Source organism: Rhinolophus sinicus, chromosome 1, assembly GCF_057876585.1.
Source record: "Rhinolophus sinicus isolate RSI-liver-muscle chromosome 1, RSI-T2T, whole genome shotgun sequence".
In the NCBI taxonomy this organism is placed as follows: Eukaryota; Metazoa; Chordata; class Mammalia; order Chiroptera; family Rhinolophidae; genus Rhinolophus; species Rhinolophus sinicus.
In genome coordinates this window covers 169,074,340-169,092,944 of record NC_142501.1, presented here as the reverse complement: position 1 = coordinate 169,092,944, position 18,605 = coordinate 169,074,340, and the positions used below count along the sequence as shown (strand labels likewise).

Sequence of the window (18,605 nt, the reverse complement as noted above, 5' to 3'; positions counted from 1 at the left end):
AATTTGAAGTAAAGTTTAGACCAAAGGACAGTGGGGCTTGGGAACCGGGGTCTCAGTTACTGAAAGCCTTCTGTTGTGCATGTGCACATTGTAGAGGCTCAGGTACCTAAGAAGTACCCCAGCACTCTTGAGGTTCTAGGGGGAGCTTCCCAGAGGAAACAGCATTTTAGCTAGTCTTGAGGAGTGGCTGGGCATTCTCATGATGGAAGGTCGGAAAGTAGGCTGTATAGGAGATATAAGCCGAAGGAATCGAAAATACAAAAGGCATAAAATGTGTTAAGGCAAAATAGAGAAGTTTCAACCTTGGCATGAATGAGTCTGTAAATGCATTTGTTGAATCCAAATTGCAAGAGGTATGTCCCCCTGCTGAAGAGTTACGGTACTGAGTGAAGGGGGATTAGAATGTTTGCTAAAAGGTTATGAGGGTAGGGAGATGGAGTGGGGAGACAATGGAGAATTATAATCAGTGAAAGGACATGATCCAAGTTGATCTTAGGAAAACAACTCTAGTGGGAATTTTATGTCAGTTATGAATCTATGTTTTCACCCATAATTTCCCATTTATCTTCCCCTATTCATGTACATAAAATGTTCACATCTTCCTTGTCCTGAGGAAGGTCTGGGGTATGGTTCTTGTTTTCGAAATCTTAAATTGACTGAGAGGATTAGGTTTGGGGAGGGTGTTTCTTAGAAAATGAGATACGGAGAGAGAGAAAGAGAATGCTCTAGTTTGTTGTGAACCTAAAACTGCTCTTAAAAATAAAGTATTAATTTAAAAAAATACATATTAGTACTTTTGGACAAAAAATAAGCTGCACTGCTCTATCTTCCTTCCTATTCTAGTTTAAGAAAATCAGTTTATTTTCCCTTTAAATTCAAAATCTAATGCAAGTCTTAGAGTTTCCCTATTCTTGGGTATGTGGGAAAATAACAAAGGTGTTGTTGGAACCATTATATACATTAACCAGACTTTTCAAATGTTAGTGAGCCCATAGAGATTGCTCTATTTTCCATTATGGAAAGTAAATAAGCAACTTTCATTGGAAGAACAGCTTTAGTTATGTAAACAGTGCTTAGGAATAATCGAGCTAGCATGGTTTTTTTAAGAGTTTTCTCTGGAGTGACTATCCTGGGTTCAATTCCTGGCTCACCATTCATTAGATACGGATTCTTGGGCCGTCTTCGTTATGCTCTAAATTTTACTTTCTTTATGTCAAAAATGGAGTTAATAGGAATACACATACTTCATTGATTTATTGGCATGATGAAAGGAGAAAATGTGTCTAAAGCATATAGTATAAGGCATGGCACAATAAGAAACTGCTCAATAAGTATGTTCTCGTGATTGGAGGACATTGTGCAGTCACCAAATAACTGGTGTCTTGGAGGACATTCAATCACTTACTGAGCAAGAAAGGAACTGAGTTTTGAAAATCCTGACTTCTGGTCTAGACATAATTGAAGGAATAGGTATTAGACTTATTCTCCCGCTATTAACAACAATGAAACTGAAAGAAAATACATGAAGCAGCTCTTTTGAGGTCTTTGCCAACAGACAGCTCAGGGCTGTGATACTCAAGAGCCATGAAGCACAGGTGAACACCATGTTCACTCTGGTTTGCTCCCTAAGAGCAATGTCTACTTGTGGCCAGGGAAATGAAGCCCAAACAGAAAGCAGTAGTCTTGCCAGCTATATGAAACAGAGATTGAAGTTTGGGACTATAGAAGCACTTGGAATTTTCATTTCTGGATGCCAGATATAAGAAGGTTTAGTAGAAAAGCCACAGAAATCTGTGTCAGCATTCTCTTGAGTCTTTGACTGGATATCTGTGCATGCATGTGGTAAAACTGAGAAGCTTAGCAGCTCCTTTGGGACTGTGAGCTGAATGGAAACACTGGAGAGTACCTAGTGCTAGGAAACGATATGCCAACAACCAGGGCTGAAGCTCCAGAAGAGTCGTGATTTAGGAGTAGAACTATCTAGCCTAACATAAGGGATACTTAGGACCTAGTCTAACGAAGCTTAAACCCAAGCCATGAAGCTCAGGAGAAATATGCTGAGCTGCCAGTAAATTAATTCTCTCTCGGAATAATACCCAAATCTTTATAGGAAGACAAATCCAGAATCTCAACAATATAGCATCCCATTGTCCAGCATAAAAATAAAAAATTACCAGGCATATAAAGCATCAGAAAAATATGATCAACATAGGAAGGGGGAAGGCAATTCAAACAGACCCAGAGATGACAGACATGTTGGAGTTAGCACACAAAGACTTTAGGCAGCTATTATAAATACAGTCAAAAGTTAAAGACAAAGATGAATAAATGAATAAATGAGGGATCTCAGCAAATAAATGGAAACTAAAAGAGAGAGAGGAAAGCATACAAAAATTTATAAAACTAAAAATATCTGAATTTTTAAAAAATTTGCTGAATTGGGCTTAATGGCAGTTTGGATACTGCAAAATTAAAGATCTTGAAGACAGGTATAGAAAATATGCAAACCGAAGCACAGAAAGCAGAAAGGATTGACAAAAAAAAAAAAATGACCAGAGCTTCAGGGAACTGTAGAGTATTATAAAGTTGTCTAATACATGTAGAAATCCCAGAAAGAGAAGAGAGATTTTGGCAGGAAAAAGAAGATTAAAAGAAGTACTGTATTTTGCCGCATATAATGCACACCCACATTTTTGGCCCAAGCTTTCAGGGAATAAACACTTTTGTTTTAATTTTTTAATTCAGATTTTTATTTGTTTACATTTAGGTACTTGTTTTTTGTATTATAAAGGAATCTGAGCATTTATTTTTTAACATATTATGGTACAAGAAATTTTATGTAACAAATAATTACAAAACACAAGAATAGATACAAGGTACAAGAAATTTTATGTACCAGTAACAAATTTACGATATTTACGCATCATAAAAGGCCAAGAACTCTTCATCGTTGCAAATTCGTTGTAAGTTCAACAAAAGCGATTATTGCATTCCAGGGTATTATTTTGCATATGGATAGCATTATTGATTTCTAGTTACACTTTTAACTCATAAGCATAAATAAAAGAATTAAAAATATTTATATAGATACAGAATTAGTACTACCCATGTCATATAATGTGCATCCTTATTTTTCCCTTACAAATTTGGGCAAAAAAAAAATGCACATTATACATGACAAAATACGGTAATAGTTAAAGAACTACCCAAATTTAATGAAAAAATAAAAACCCACTGAGAACATTGTCCATTACCAAATAATTAGTATCCCTGAGGACATCTGTTCATCTCAATAAGAAATAAAGATTTAAAAACTTAGTTTTAAAAATCCCAACTTTTCATTCTGGCCGTAATGGAAGAATGAACCACAGGAGAAACACAAAGAAAACCATATCTACGCATATCACAGTACAGTTGTTTTAAACCAAATTAAAAACAAAATTTTCAAAACAACCAGAAGAAAAAGACATATTATATACAGGAAAGTAACATAGAATAACCACTGCGTTCTCATCAGAAACAATACAAACCAGAAAAGTATGAAATGATAGTTTTAAAATGCTAGATAAAAAATAAACTATAAATTTAAAAATTAAATCAAGCAAGCAATTTATTCTAAACTTAAACCAAGAAAGATATTTTTGGATAACAAAAGTGATGACCTGCACTACAAGAAATGTTAAATAAACTTATTCAGGTTAAAGGGAAATTATACCAGGTGGAAACTAAAATCTATATTAACAAATAAAGAACACTAGATATTTTTCTACTTCCTTAATTTCTTGAAAAGCAATTGACTATTTGAGACATAAATTATGATGTCTTGTGGAATTTATAACATATAGAAGTAACATTTATGACAAATAGCACAAAGGAGAGAAGGCAAATGGAAGTATATTTATATGGTTTTTACATTATATGTGATATTATCAATTCAAGGTATACTGTAATCAGTTAAGGATATATATTGTAACCTCTAAAGGAACCACCACAGAAATAAAACAATGATATGAGCCAAAAAAGAAGATAAAGGGGATGGTCGGTTAGCTCATTTGGTTAGAGAGTGGTGCTAATCACACCAACGTTGCCGGTTCGATCCCTGGATGAGCCACTGTGACCTGCACCCTCCTAAAAAAAAATATATATATATAATACTAAGAAATAATTTTTAAAAAGGCAGGAAAAAAGAAAAAGGATAGATGGGGCAAGTAAAAAACAGATAGTAATATTATAGATTTAAACCTAACCATATCAATAATTATGTTAAATGTAAAGGTACTAAACAACCAATTAACAGGCAGAGAAGCAAGATCCAAATATATACTGCTTTTAAGCAATTCTCTTCAAATATGATGAGATAGGTAGGTTAAAAGTAAAAGGATGGAAAAAAGATATACTATGAAATATTAATCATAAGAAAGCTGGAAAGCTATATTAATATCAGATAAAGTAAAGTATACCATTTAAAATAGCATCAAAATAATAAAATACTTGAGAATATATTTAACCAAGAATAGGAAAGATCTGTACACTGAAAACTATAAGATACTGAAAAGAAATTGAAGAAGAAAAAAATAAATGAAGATATTCCTTGCTCATGGATTGAAAGAATTAATATTGTAAAATATCCATATTACCCAAAGCAATCTACAGATTCAATCCAATCCCTATCAAAATTCCAATGGCATTTTTTTTCACAGAAATAGAACAAATAATCCTAAAATTTGTATTGAACCATGAAAGACTCTGAATAGCCATCTTTGAAAGAACAAAGCTGGAGGCATCACACTTCCTGATTTCAAATTATATTACAAAGGTATAGTAATCAAAACAGTATGATATTGGCATAAAAACAGATATGTAGATCAATGGAACAAAATAGAGAACTCAGAAATAAATCCACACATATACAGTCAACCAATTTTTGACAAGGGCACCAAGAACACAAATGGGGAAAGGATAGTCTCTCTAATAAATGATATTGGGAAAACTGAATATCCGCGTAAAATAGAATAAAACTGGACCCCTATTTTATACCATTTACAAAAATTAACTCAAAATAGATTGAAAACTTAAATCTAAGACCTAAAACCCTAAAACTCTTAGAAGAAAATACAGGGAGTAGACTCAACCCTATTTTATATATGTAACATTGTATTATCACAAATTTATTATAAAATTCATATGTATTAAATGGTTATAAGAAACATTTTCTTAATAGATTAAAATCTAGAATCACATACCATTAAGGATCAGTGATCTTTAAAAATTTTTTTTCCAACACCTAGTACATTGTAGGTACTTAATAAATAATTGTTAAATGAATAGCTCATGGAGTTCAGCCCTCCACGCAAATCAAGAAGCTCCTCCACTAATTACAATTGCAGCTTTATTATCATTAAATAATTTATTGGCTAAAAAATTGACTTTCGTTGAACAGAAACTACCCTTTAAAAGTTTGGTGGTTCTGACTTGGGGAGAAAATTAAACTTAATCTAGTTCCATGTAATATCTATTATTAAAGTATTCGAACTCATGTGTCTGCTGCACAATCTTTCCCTTTACAGTGTAATTCATCTAGACCTCCAACCCATTCTCATGTAAGAGTTTTCAGAAATTTTCCATCAATTTACTTATCATCAGAATACAGTTTTATTTTTCAATACCCCTCTTAAAAAGGAGTTTTCATATTTTTCACACAACATGCCAATGCAGAATCCACAAAGAATACCCTCTCTTTTTATTGGAAATGTCTTTTAGTCATGTGGGCTAGGTATACATGAAATTTTTAAGTTGACACAGCACACTTATATATGGTCACCATGAACAACTCCTAACAAAATTAATATACTTAGGTTTGCATTGATATAACAAAAATTTTGACCTTGAGTGTAGAATTCCATATTTAGACCTGATAGATATCTCCTTTATTAGATTTAACTTCTTATTTTAATCTATTAAAATGTATGAGGTTTCTTGTCCTATTTCAAAAGTGTTTATTATTTAATATACCAGCCGTATATGGATTCATTTCTTGGAATCTTGTATTTCTTTATAATTTCTGTATTGAAACATATATTCAAGTCATTTTCATTCATCATTATTTCATTCATTCAACAAGTGAATATTTTCTAATATTATCTCAGTTTTCAGATAACTTTGATAAAAATAGAAAGAAGAAGTTATAACATAGTTGATTTGGCAAGTCTAAATATTACATGTTATTGAAATGATTAATTAAAAGAAGACTAAAGAAAAATAAACTGTATTTTCACTTGACTTATTACAAAATAACTTAAAACAAAATTTGGGATAATTTTTCTCCTAAAACTAGCAATACTAAAAATAATGTTTAAAACTTCAAAAAAAAAGGAAAAGGAAAACTTCTTAGCTAAAAACTATGAAACACTGCTGAGAAAAATTAAAGGTCTTAAAAATCAAAGGGATATCCCATGTTTATGGATTACAAAATGCAGATGTCAAGTGGATGTGTAACACTGGTGTCAAATCTCCACAAATTAACCTATAGACTCAGTGCAATTCCAACCAAAATCCCAGCTGATTCTAAACTATATGTGAAAATATAAGTGATAGGAATAGTTCAAACAATCCTGTAATAAAAGAACAAAATTGAAAAACTTATACTACTGAATTTCAAGGCTTACTATCATCAAAAGATAATATTAAACTCTGAAAAGATAAGAAAATATTCACAATACATATATCAGATAAGGAATTATATCCAGAATATATACCATATACAAAAACATATATGGTATCACAAGGAGATACCACTATACACACACTAGAATGACATCACCAAGTGTTGGTGTGCATGTGGAACACTTATAACTCTCATACATTGTTGGAGAGTGCAAAATGGTACAACCACTTTGAAAAACTATCTACTTATAAAGGTGAGCATATGACTTAGCAATTCCACTTCTAGTTGTCTACCCAGAGAAAGAAAACATATATCCAGTAATATGCTGGTAAATGTTTAGTCAGCAACTGTAAAATAAATTAACTAATTAATAAATTTTTTTAATTGGAAAAGTCCTGATTTGTAGCATTATCAGTTTCTGTGTTGTATATATCCCTTACCATGGCCAATTCTAAGCTTCCAACATAACATCTCTGAATACAGAATTAGGAAGAGATGCACTTTATCAAACTCTAGCAAGCCAGTGCAAGCCAGCTCCAGCATACCTGTGTATGTGTCCAAAAACTATTTGTATTCATTGCTTCATTCCTAACAAAAAAAAGAAAGAAAGAAACAGCCCAAATATCCAACAACAGAAAAATGAATAAGCGCTTAGTGGAATATTCATACAATTAAATATTACTCAGCAATGAAAAGAAATAAGTATATTTCTACCAATATATGCCAGAATATAGATGAATTTCAAAAAGATAATACTGAGTTTAAAAAAAGATAAAAGCGTATATTGTATGATTCTATTCATATGAATTTCTAAAAGAGGCAAAACATATGAAATCAGAGCAGCAACTGCCTCTGGGGTAGGGGTTGGTGGCTGACAATTGACTAGAAAGGGGTATGAGAGAGATTTCTGGAGTAATGGAAATATGCTCTATCTTAATAGCAACATGGGTTATGTATGTGAACATATTTGTCAAATCTCATCAAACCGTATTCTTAAGATATGTACATTTACTCCAGGTAAAGTACATTTAATAACAACATTTTTACACTTTAGTTTTGCTTTTGTTATCCTTTCTCAACCAAGATTTTCATTAAAATTTGTAAAAACTTGTCTGGACAGATAACAATATGTGAAAATGTTTGTAAATAAACTAAAAACATAAAGGACTAGCCTTGGACACAGTGTTACAAGTGGTAGGGCAGTTGGAATATGTAAAAGTTCTTAACTGATTTACAAAGTTTTAAATCTTAGTTATCTTAAAAGGGGGAGGGGAGTAAAAACAGGTTTGCCAGTTTCTAATATACATTTTTTATGATCAGTTTTTATTTTATGACTAGGTAGGATACTGTCAGTGTGGTTCAAGTTATGCCACAAATATTGAAGTGTTGGATGATAAAATGCAATTCATGAGGTTCCCAGCTGATGTGTCCTTTTTATAGACATTATTTGTTTATAGGTACTAAGTAATCTTTATATTTATAAAGTGGAAGTACAAAGTCGAAATATGAAAGAGAAATTCATGCTTTCTTCATGTATCTGAGACCCTTGGCTACCCCAGATATACATTTTCTTTTTAATCTTTTCCAAATTAATCTTTCTCTCCACCTCATCAAAGTGTATCAGTAAAGGTTAAAGAAAACAGCATGGTTCTATATTTAGATGAGAGACTTAAAGAAGTACTTGCAATAAACTATTCTAACTACTATTGTTTCAAGTGGTTTTGTTGGATTACAGAGGGAGACCTTCTTGAAGTGTTTTCCAACATGAATCAAATTCAAAACATGTTTTTCCCCCAAGTAGTATATCTTAATTCTCTTAAACACATGAGCATTTTAAGTGCAATGTGAAACCGTTCAAGTTGTTTTATATTCATTTATGCTTGTCAAAGCATTATTTTCAAGTAACTACTTAAATGCAAATGCTCTCATGAGCTTTCCCCTTAAGGAAGTTAAAGAGGTCAAATTGAAGTCAGACTATTTAATTCAGAGTTGTAGCTTGCTCAAATCTCATTTTAAATACATATTTCTCTAGAGCTTTAGAACATACGAGTGTATTTCCTTTCTTTCAACTCTTCATTCTGTATCATCCTTCAGGATTGTATTAATCTATCAATATTTCTGATTTTTAACCATAAAGATTTAATAGATTTTGATGAAAAAATAAACAGGTTTAATAATTTGAGAAAGTGACTAAAATATGATTCAGATTATTTTAGGAAAGATATAATATATATAATGAAGGTTTTGCTTCAGCAAAATATTTCAGGCATCCATATTCTCCATTTCCTTTTGCCTAGATAAGTTGCATCATCCTTGCTTTTTTCCCATCTGGTTTGACCAATGAGGAACAGCCTATCAGGAGATCAGATGGTGGGGGAAGACTGAGATTAGGGTATCAATCTGCCCACTTCCTCTCTGTCTTGCTGTGTTTGGGGCAGTGGCTGCCAAAACCTTTCAGGCAGCTGGTGTCAGGCAGCTGGTGTCAGACAGCCTTTCTTCCCAGAGCTCAGACTCTCCCCAGGTTTGGCAACACTATCCCCTCCTCTTGACCCATCAGGTCTATGAACGGTAACAATTGCCCACTGTCGCAAAACCTTAACTCACCATCCTGCGTTATATTTTACCCCTGCCCATTCCTCTGCAAACAGTCCTTTCATTAAGGTCTCTTCAGTTGCATCTTTTTAAGGGTGCCATCTGTTTCCAAACCTTGAACACTGACATAGTGATCGGTACTAGGCATGATCCCAGGAAATCAACCCTCAAAGAAGATTCTGGATTAGTTGCCATGAGCTCCAGACAATCTTCTTAACAAGAGGAAATAGGCCATAGGTAAGCTATGGCATGCGAAAGCATTAGTTAACTCAAATTACCACCAGACGTAGCATGGGATAGAGTACAAGTAGAAAACAAGGCTTGGGAGAGCAAGGCGTTTGTTGTGGTTTCTTCAATGATGATGACAAATCTATGTGGGTGATATAGCTACTTCTGACTGCCTAGGAGAGCTTTAAAAAAAAAGATAAACTTACAGCCTTGTCATCCAAACAAGGTTTGAGGAAAGAATCAGAATGCCTCTATGATATCCATAGAAAACAATCTTTGTCTCATGTAGCTGTAAGAAAGACATGTTATCTGTTCCACAGATCATAAAGTTGGACTCACATAGCATCATTCTATTAATACATGGAAATAGCACATGAGACCAGGTATAAGCAAGTCCATAAAGAACAAATAAATGACATAAGCAGGTTGCTCAGCATCTCACTAGGCTCTGGGAACAAAATTCTCTCCCTTGGAGCCTTCAGACCTAAGAGTGACAGACGTGAGAGGGGCTATTGCTAATCCCTGGATATATCATCATCCTTTTGGGATCCTTAGCCCTGCCTGTACCTCCATAGGTAATTTCCTCACCTCATTCTTTTCAGTTAAACTCTTCGGAGTGAGTGAGCTATCTGCTACCTGCTGGAACCTGACTGCTTTACTGCGCAAGTAAAGCGCATGTATACCCACATGTAAGTATGCAAACACACACACACACACACACTCACACAATATTCCCGTCATCCAGGATTATGACAAAAGGAGAAAAGGAGCCTGAATGAGTTGAGAGAAATAATATGTTTTTGTAGAAAAGAGATGGATGATTCTGGAGTTACATGCGATGTAGTTTGAAATGTAATACCCAAAGTCATTATCCTTTGGTTAATGGGTAAAAGGAAAGTAAATTCCTTTCCTCTTTGAACCTCAATTTCTTAATTCATAATAAAGAAAACAATAGTATCTCATTGATTGTGATGATTAAATTTAAAAATTTGTAATAACATGTAAAGCACCTAGAATACTGCATGTACAATGAATGTTATTTCATCAGTTGTAGAAGTACAGTAGAGGATCAGTTATCCAAGGATGTAATCATTAGGAGCATCTAAATTATGAAATTTTTGTCAAAGCATTTGCTTTATGAGCATTCATTTTTTAAAAATCACAACAGTCTAATAACAGAAAAACAAGTTGCTATGGTGCATCTTGAATGCTAACTGAATTTCTGCCAGACTGCAAAGGACTATCCAGTGTTATAATCCATGTCTTCACAGCACAGTGGAAATCACAGTGGATGCGTTCAGTAACATGTTGGTAATCTGGCCGATACAGCATGACTAGTGAGGGAGTTTGTAAAGAACATATTCTTTGCATGTTCTACCAAGTCATTTTTATGAACATTCTTCTGAAAGGTAAAATATCAAAATTCTGGGAGTATATAATTAAGAAGAGATTGGGTCCTTGATGCTCTAGAGAAACGAATTTCTACCCCATGAGCTTTACAATTCCTGGATGCTGAGAAAAATCTATATTCACCTTGAAGTATGTAGGGGGTTAATTTTTCCCTAAAAGCACCGCAAAGGCCCAATGAGATAATTGTATTTTATTTACTTTACTTTAGCCATATCTTATTAGTATAAAAAGGTTTGACTCAGTTCAGAAAAATACACATATTGGAAAAAGCTAAATAGATGAGCACATCTGAAGGAAGGAGAAGTAAGAATAAGAAAATAAAATAAAGCCAATGGAAAAGTTAGTAGATTTTTTTAAAAATCCAAGTTGTAAATTATTATGCATTTATTAAATTTGGCCACAGTTATGTCTCTAACCTTTCTGGTAACTGAAAAGAGAGTGAAACATCATTGGTTACAGGATTCAAAGAGTGGATGAGTTTAAAATAAATCAGTTTCCCAAGAGATACAGCATTTGCTAGTAATAAAACTGAGAGCAGTTTCTCTATGGATCAGCCTAAGGGGAACTATAGAAAATTATATCTTTCACAACATTCCCTACAATAATTATAATAGTGAGTGTCATTTCATATAACTATTTCATGTAACATTCCTAAATGTATTCAGTAGAAGTTATTCTATGAAGGTCAATCTATGTAGTCAAAGTTCGTAGGATATGTATGGTCTTACTTGAGTGGAGAGTAAAAGTAGAGAACACCTAGGAAAAAATTAATGGACTTTATATCCACTATTAAGAATCAGCAGAGAATTGAAGTTGATATTCTTATGATCTAATCAAATAACTAAAAGGATAGAGATTTGCTGTTTATGAACCAAAGACAGATACATATGCTTTGATCATCAATTAAATAGTGGAGGACAGGTTTACCCGCATTTAAGAAAGTTAAGGCCCAGCTAACACACACGGCCGACCAATTGGCCGTCCTACCTTTATAAGAGGTAGACCGAGGACTTACAAGGAACAGCCATGATTTAACATAAGAAATCTTGTAATGAAACAATTGCTGCAAATATTCTGTTGCTCTTTTCCATTAATGTCTAATTTATACTTCTTAAGAAGCTTTTTGAGTGGAGGCTGAACTGGCATGAGAGTTTTCCAAAGTATGTGGTGTTTTCTTCTTCTTTCTTTACTCTGACATTAATTGATCACCTATTATAGTTCAAGCACTGTGTTGAGTAGTGGGATACAGTGATCAGGGAGACATAACCATTGCCCTAAACGCCTAGAAGGATAGATATCTACGTAAACAGCAATTTCCATATCGTCTACAATACTATAGGAGTAAACAAAGAGAGCACTTGGCTTTTCTTGAAAAAGAAATTCAGGAAACACTTCATAGAAGAAGAGATGACTAAGATGAATTTTGCTGAGTGAAGAAGAGGCGGTGTGCCTCAACTACAGAAAACAGTCCATGGAAAAGCACAAAATGAGAAACTGTGCTTCCAGCACAGAGTATAGGCTGTGGAAAGGCACAAAATTGGGAAACACATGGCAAATTTGGGCAACAGCAAGTAATTCAGCAAAGAGGATGTACAAGGACAGGTAAGGAAAGAAGGGGGACTGGAAGGCGTGGTCTTTGTAGGCTACACAAATCAAGCCATTGGAAGATGTGAAGTAAGGGAAGAACACCACCAGACTTGGCTTTTAGAAAGACCTCGTAGGCAGCAGCTCAGAGGACAAGGCCCAAGAAAGAGTATAACCACTGCATAGTTTGAACATCATTGCAATGGTGATGTGACATACTACACACTAGAATGTAAAACTGCTGTGACGATGTGATCAATGAGATTAGATAAGAAGTGGTAAAGAAAGAAAATGTAATTGAGAATGATCTCCAGTTTTCCAGCTTGGTCAACTGTGTGAATTATGATGCTATTCACAAAGGTGAGAAAATGAGGAGAGTGAATCTCAGTTAACAAGTTCAGATTGGGTTTATTGAGGATGAAATGCTTGTGGAAGATGCAAGAAATGGTGTCTTGTAGGACATTAGAGTGATAGCAAGGCTGAAGAGATCTAATGGTAGTTGAAACATAGGTGTGTGGGTAAGATTGTGAACGGGACGTATATAGAATCAAGGACAAATCAGGACACACCTATATTTAAGAGGAATAGGAGTCCATAAAAGAAACCAGTAAGGAACTGGTCCTGCAGGAAGAGAACCAGTTACTAGAGAGGGGAAAATATCATAAAAGAAGGAGAAGGCTGTCATTTTAAATGCCGAGTAGTAAAATTGAAAACGAAATGGGCCAATTGGCTTTGTAAATTAGATTTTTGGTGACTATGTTAAATAACGTGCATGCAAAATGCATTTAGTGAATACCTTACCTACTCAGAAGCACTCTCATCATGAAACTTACACTCCCAGCAATAAACAATAAATGTGTTAACCAAGTAAAAAGTAAATTTGAAGCCCACTTATATGTGGAATCTAAATACCAGAATAAATGAGCAAACAAAACAGAAATAGATTAATAGATACAGAGAACAAACTGATGGTTGCTAGATGGGAGGGGGACTGAGGGATGGGTGAGAAAGATGAAGGGATTAGAAAGTACAAATGATAGTCACAAAATAGTCACAGGGATGTGAAATACAGTATGGGGAATATAATCAATAATGTAAAGACTATGTAGGGTGTCAGATATGTACTGGACTTATCAGGGGATCACTTCATAGATTATATAAACAGTTAACCACTGTGCTGTACACCTGGAACTAATATAAAATAATATTGAATATCAACTATTATATATTATATATGTGTATATATTATATATGGGTGTATATATGTATACATATATACGTATATATGTATACGTATATATACGTATCTATGTATATATATAATATATATGTAATATAGTCATAGGATGTAAAGTACAGCATAGGGAATATAGTCAATGGTGTTATAATAGCTATGTACGATGTCAGATGTCAGACTTGGTGGAGCTATCACCTTGTGAGGGGTGTAAATGTCTAATCATTATGTTGTTTTGCATACCTGAAACTGACTTAAAAAGTTCTGAAAGATGATTAAATAGTAATGATACAATACATCTCGAAGTACTGTAACACCAAAAAAGAGCTATAGTAAAGGCTGAAATTGTATGCTGTGCAGCCTCCTTCAAGGTTTTCTGGTGATTTTTTTTGTTTTGACCTTAAACTTTAGTTTTTAATAGTGAATCCTGTGTTAATAGAAATACTATTTTAGCCATTATTTTGAAAACCAAATAGGATCTTCTTTCTGGGAAACAAAAAGCTTTGTTAAATTTGAATTCCTCGTATGCATTTTGTGTTTTAGATATAAGTTCTATGTTAAAGAACAACACAATTTTATACATTTAAGCTCACATGAAGAATTACCTGAACCATTAATAAAATGTGAATTCCCAGGCCAAAAAAAAAAAAGTAAATTTGATATATCCTAGAAGATAAGCATGTTATGGAAAAAATAAATAGGGTGGCAAAGTAGGTATGCTGAGAGGAGAGCATGGAGGAGGATGGTCTGTGTAGGTCTCGACGACAAGGTGACGTTTAACCAAATGTCAAATACTTGAAAGAGATGAGGGGTGAGCCATGAGGATATCTGGGTAGAGCATTTCAGAACGAGGAAGTAGCTCATGGAAAGGCTCCAAACATACCTGGCATCTTTAAGAAACAGGGAGGAAGCCAGCATCCTGGAGTAGTGCAAACAAGGAGAAAGAAATAGGAGATGAGGTCAAAGAGTTCAGGTCATCTAAGACCTTGTCGGTTATTGTAAGGGGTCTGACTTTCACTTTGCACAAAATGGTGAGCCACTGGGAGGTTTTGAGAATGGGAATGACATGATCTGATTCTTATTTTAAAGGCTTACTCTGGCTGCTGTGAGAACAGACTTCAGGAGAACAGAAGATAGGCACAACGGTGGAAAGAGGGATGGCAGTTAGGAAGCTACTACCATCATCCAGGTAAGAGATGCTGGTGATCAGACCAGGTGGCAAAGGTGTTGAGGCGTGAGCGGCTTCTGGCTATTTTCCCAAGATGGCAGCATATTTTCTGATAGATCAGAAGAGGATGAGAGAGAAAGAGAAGAATCAATGTTTTGGGCTGGAGGAACTGGAAAAATGTACATGCCATCAATCGAATTGGGAAGAATGCAGGTAGAACAAGTTTGGGAGGGGCAGAAATAAAGAGTTAAGTTATAGTTTGATATGCTGTTATATATCCTAATGGAAGTGGTGACTAGGCAGTTGGGAATACACATAGAGCTCCAGAGGAGAGATTTGGACTATACATATAATGCAAAAGCTGTGGTTACTTTCATGGTATTTAAAGCCATAAGACAGGGAGCTCATTAAGGAGTGAGTGCGGATGTGGAACAGAAGAGGATTGAGGACTGGGCCCTGAGGGCCCCCAATGGTAGGGATTAGGGAGAAGAGGAAGAACCAATGAAAGTGCTTAGAGAAGGTGGTCAATGAAGTAAGAAAAACCAAGCGAGTGTGGTATCCTTAAAATCAAATGAAGAAAATGTAGCATAAGGGACCTAGTGAATGGCCATTCCAATGCTGCCATTAAGTCTAGCAGGCTGAGGAATGAGAACGGGCCACTGGATTTAACAATGTCATTGGTGACCTTGGCAATAGCATCTCAATGAAATGTGAGAGGCAACACTCTGTTTCAGGTGAGATTGAAAGAGACATTTGAAATTATGAGTTTGGTTGCAAAGAGGAGCAAAGAAATTGTTAATTGGCCGAGTAAATGGGGGCAGGAGAAGTAATTTTGTTATTGTTAAAGATGGGAGATGGGTACAGATCAGATTGCATGGGTTGCACAGTGAAAGTTTTTTAAAATGAAGACAAAGAAAATAAATGATTGTTTCAGAAAGTATCGTTGTAAAGGGAGGGAGTGAAAGAAGGTACTAGCCAAGGGATTACTCAGAGCAGAGGAAAAGTTAGCTTCTTGTCTTTTTAAGATGGTTTTAAAACTTTGAACATGTGTCTATGCCTATAGAAAACAGCCACAGAAGACAGGGACAGGAAAAAAAATGTTGTAATGTGGTTCCTGAGAAGGTAGAAGGGTATAAGGCACAAGTAAATGGCTCAGCCTTGGACAAACTGTGTAGCCCTTGAATCAGAGGGATGACCATAAGGATAAAGATGGAGGTAATTGGAGATGTGGGGATTGAATGATGAGGGACATTTTGCTGGCTGGTTTCTATTTTCTTTGTGGGATAGAAGAAAGTCATCTCCTTAGAGTAAGGAGAGGGAGGGCAGAGATGTAGGAGGGAAAAAGAGACAGAGAGGGTATCAAATTTGAAATGGTTGTTATATGCCCTCTACTGCCTGCCGAATGCAGCTTGCTTGCTTGCTTGCTTGCTTTTCTCTACATAAGCACACAAATGTATACACATACCAACACAAAAATGTAAATATGCAAATAGGTAAAATACACCTAAACACAATTCCTCAAACATCCCATTAGAATTGCAGCCTTCTTAGTTTTTAATTATTATGTAGCATATGCTAGGGATAAGGCAGAATTCTAAGATGGCCCTAAGTGATTTTTACCTTGATATTCATGGCCTTGAATAATCCCCTCCTCTTGAGTGTGAGCTGGATCAAGTGGCTTGCTTTCCACAAACAGAATACAGCAGAAGTGATGGGATATCACTTTTGAGATTAGGTTATACAAGGCTGTGACTCCCATCCTTCTTGCTCGCTCTCTCTGATGGAAACCTGCCACCATGTTGTGAGCTGCCCTGGGGAGGGGGCCACATGGCAAGGGACTGAGGGTAGCCTCCAGCCAAGAGGCAGCGAAGAACTGAGGCCTTCAGTGCAACAACTGTGAGGAACTGGATCCTACCAACCCACATGAGTGAGCTTGGAAGTAGATCCTTCCTCAGCTGAGACTTGAGATGACTGCAGCACACCTTTACCGCAGCCTGTGAGCATCCCTGAAGCAGAGGACCCAGCTAAGCCAAGCCCAAGTTCCTGACCCATAGAAACTGCTAGATAATAACTATTTTTGTTTTAAGCCACTATGTTTTGGGGTGATTCGTCACTCAGCAATAGATAACTAACACACTTGGAGATTTTAAATTTCTGTTTCTAAATTCGACAGATAATCAAAAATTACCCCTGACCCAAGTATTTACTGTAGCAAAAAATAATAAAATAAAATAGAATAAAATAAAAAATATAAATAAATAAATAAATACACTGTATAGAGAGGCAAGGACAGGGTAGAAAGTGGAAGAGAAGTTTAAAGGAAAAGATCAAGGTGGAAATCAGTAAGGTGATGAAGGATATACAATAACCCACAGGAACAAAAGAGTGAAGGAAAAAAATAGAGGGTTTTAAACAACAGGAATGTAGGCATGATGGGAACAAACCCTTCCCAGCTTGCTGATTAAAGGAAAGGCTGAATGAGAAACGCTTGCCGGATATCAGCCAAGATTCTGCAATACACACTGTCTGATTTTATGAACTGTGACATCGGATATTATGATGTAGAGGCAAGTCAGTTGCTCAAGATAGCTCAGTGCCTTTCTAGTGGAACCGAGCACTGGATTAAGTTCTTTAAGTTTAGTGTCTTTGCTCAAACACAAGATATTTTAGTACAACAGTGATAATATTATACTTTTTTTGAACTTTAGGAGAATATATAAACCATCTAGTATATGTATAGATTCTGTCTATTTATGATCTTTTCTATCTCTTATTGGTTGTCTAGCCTGAGCAGTACAGGTAACGTTTCTTAAATAAATTAAAATTAATACAGAGTCCAGAGAAGCTAAATAACTAGTTCAGTTGAGCCCAGTTAGACTTGGAGGAAGAACTCCTTGGTTTAGCCCCTTACACTGTCTATGTTTATGCAAGGAAAAAGCTAGAATATTTGCAGTAGAATCTTGATTTTATTATATTTTCAATATTTAAAGGGACCCTATTAGTCTCTCCCCTGAGGAATAAGTATCTTTATGATTCAGGTTATGGTTTGTGAGTGTTGGGTATAGGGAAACTTGCATGTCAGAAACAGAACTTCTGAAACAAAACGTCAGAAACAATTCTTCTGGAAAGAAAATTGCCTCTCTTAGGTTCTTTTTAAGATGCCAAGATTCACTGTGGTGCTTCTGCCCGAAGAAGGAAACCAGTTCAGATCTGGCGCTAATAAAATTAAGCTTCAAAATTAGAAGCAATTTACTGAATTATTCATCTGAAAATATAAAAACTAAATTAAACTCCTTCCTGACTTATATTTTGATCTGCCGCAATGATCCCAGTAGACTTTCCAAGCCAGTTCAAAATGAACTACATCATTAAGTCATTCAGTTGTACTCATGACCTTCCCTCATGTCTCTCACGTCTCTATTTTCTTGTTTTGATTTATTGTATTTGTTTTTTTTTAATGCTTTCTTTCACTTTCTAGCTAATCATTCTCCATGGCCTGCAAGTTATTTTCCCCAAACCTCTCCTATTGATGCCTCCTTTTCATTATTTCCTCAACATCACTACAGCACAGGACACTATTACCTTGTGCCTAGGCCTCACTGTGTACTAGATGCATTGTCAGGACTGTGCAGGCCCCCATGCCCATCTTCCAGAAACGGACTTGCTTCTCCTATCTATGCGGTAGGGCACATCCATTTTGTACAACTTGGTCCTAGTCCACCGGG

General features: G+C 35.2%; 1 long non-coding RNA gene across 1 annotated transcript in view; it reads left to right on the top strand.

Annotated features, from left to right (window-relative positions):
- Nucleotides 1-18,605, top strand: part of LOC141569643 (uncharacterized) — a 166,420-nt gene that overhangs the window by 82,674 nt on the left and 65,141 nt on the right. Inside the window, exon 3 of the long non-coding RNA XR_012493358.2 lies at nt 14,802-14,901. This is a non-coding gene — a long non-coding RNA (uncharacterized LOC141569643). The remainder of the gene's footprint in view (nt 1-14,801; nt 14,902-18,605) is intronic.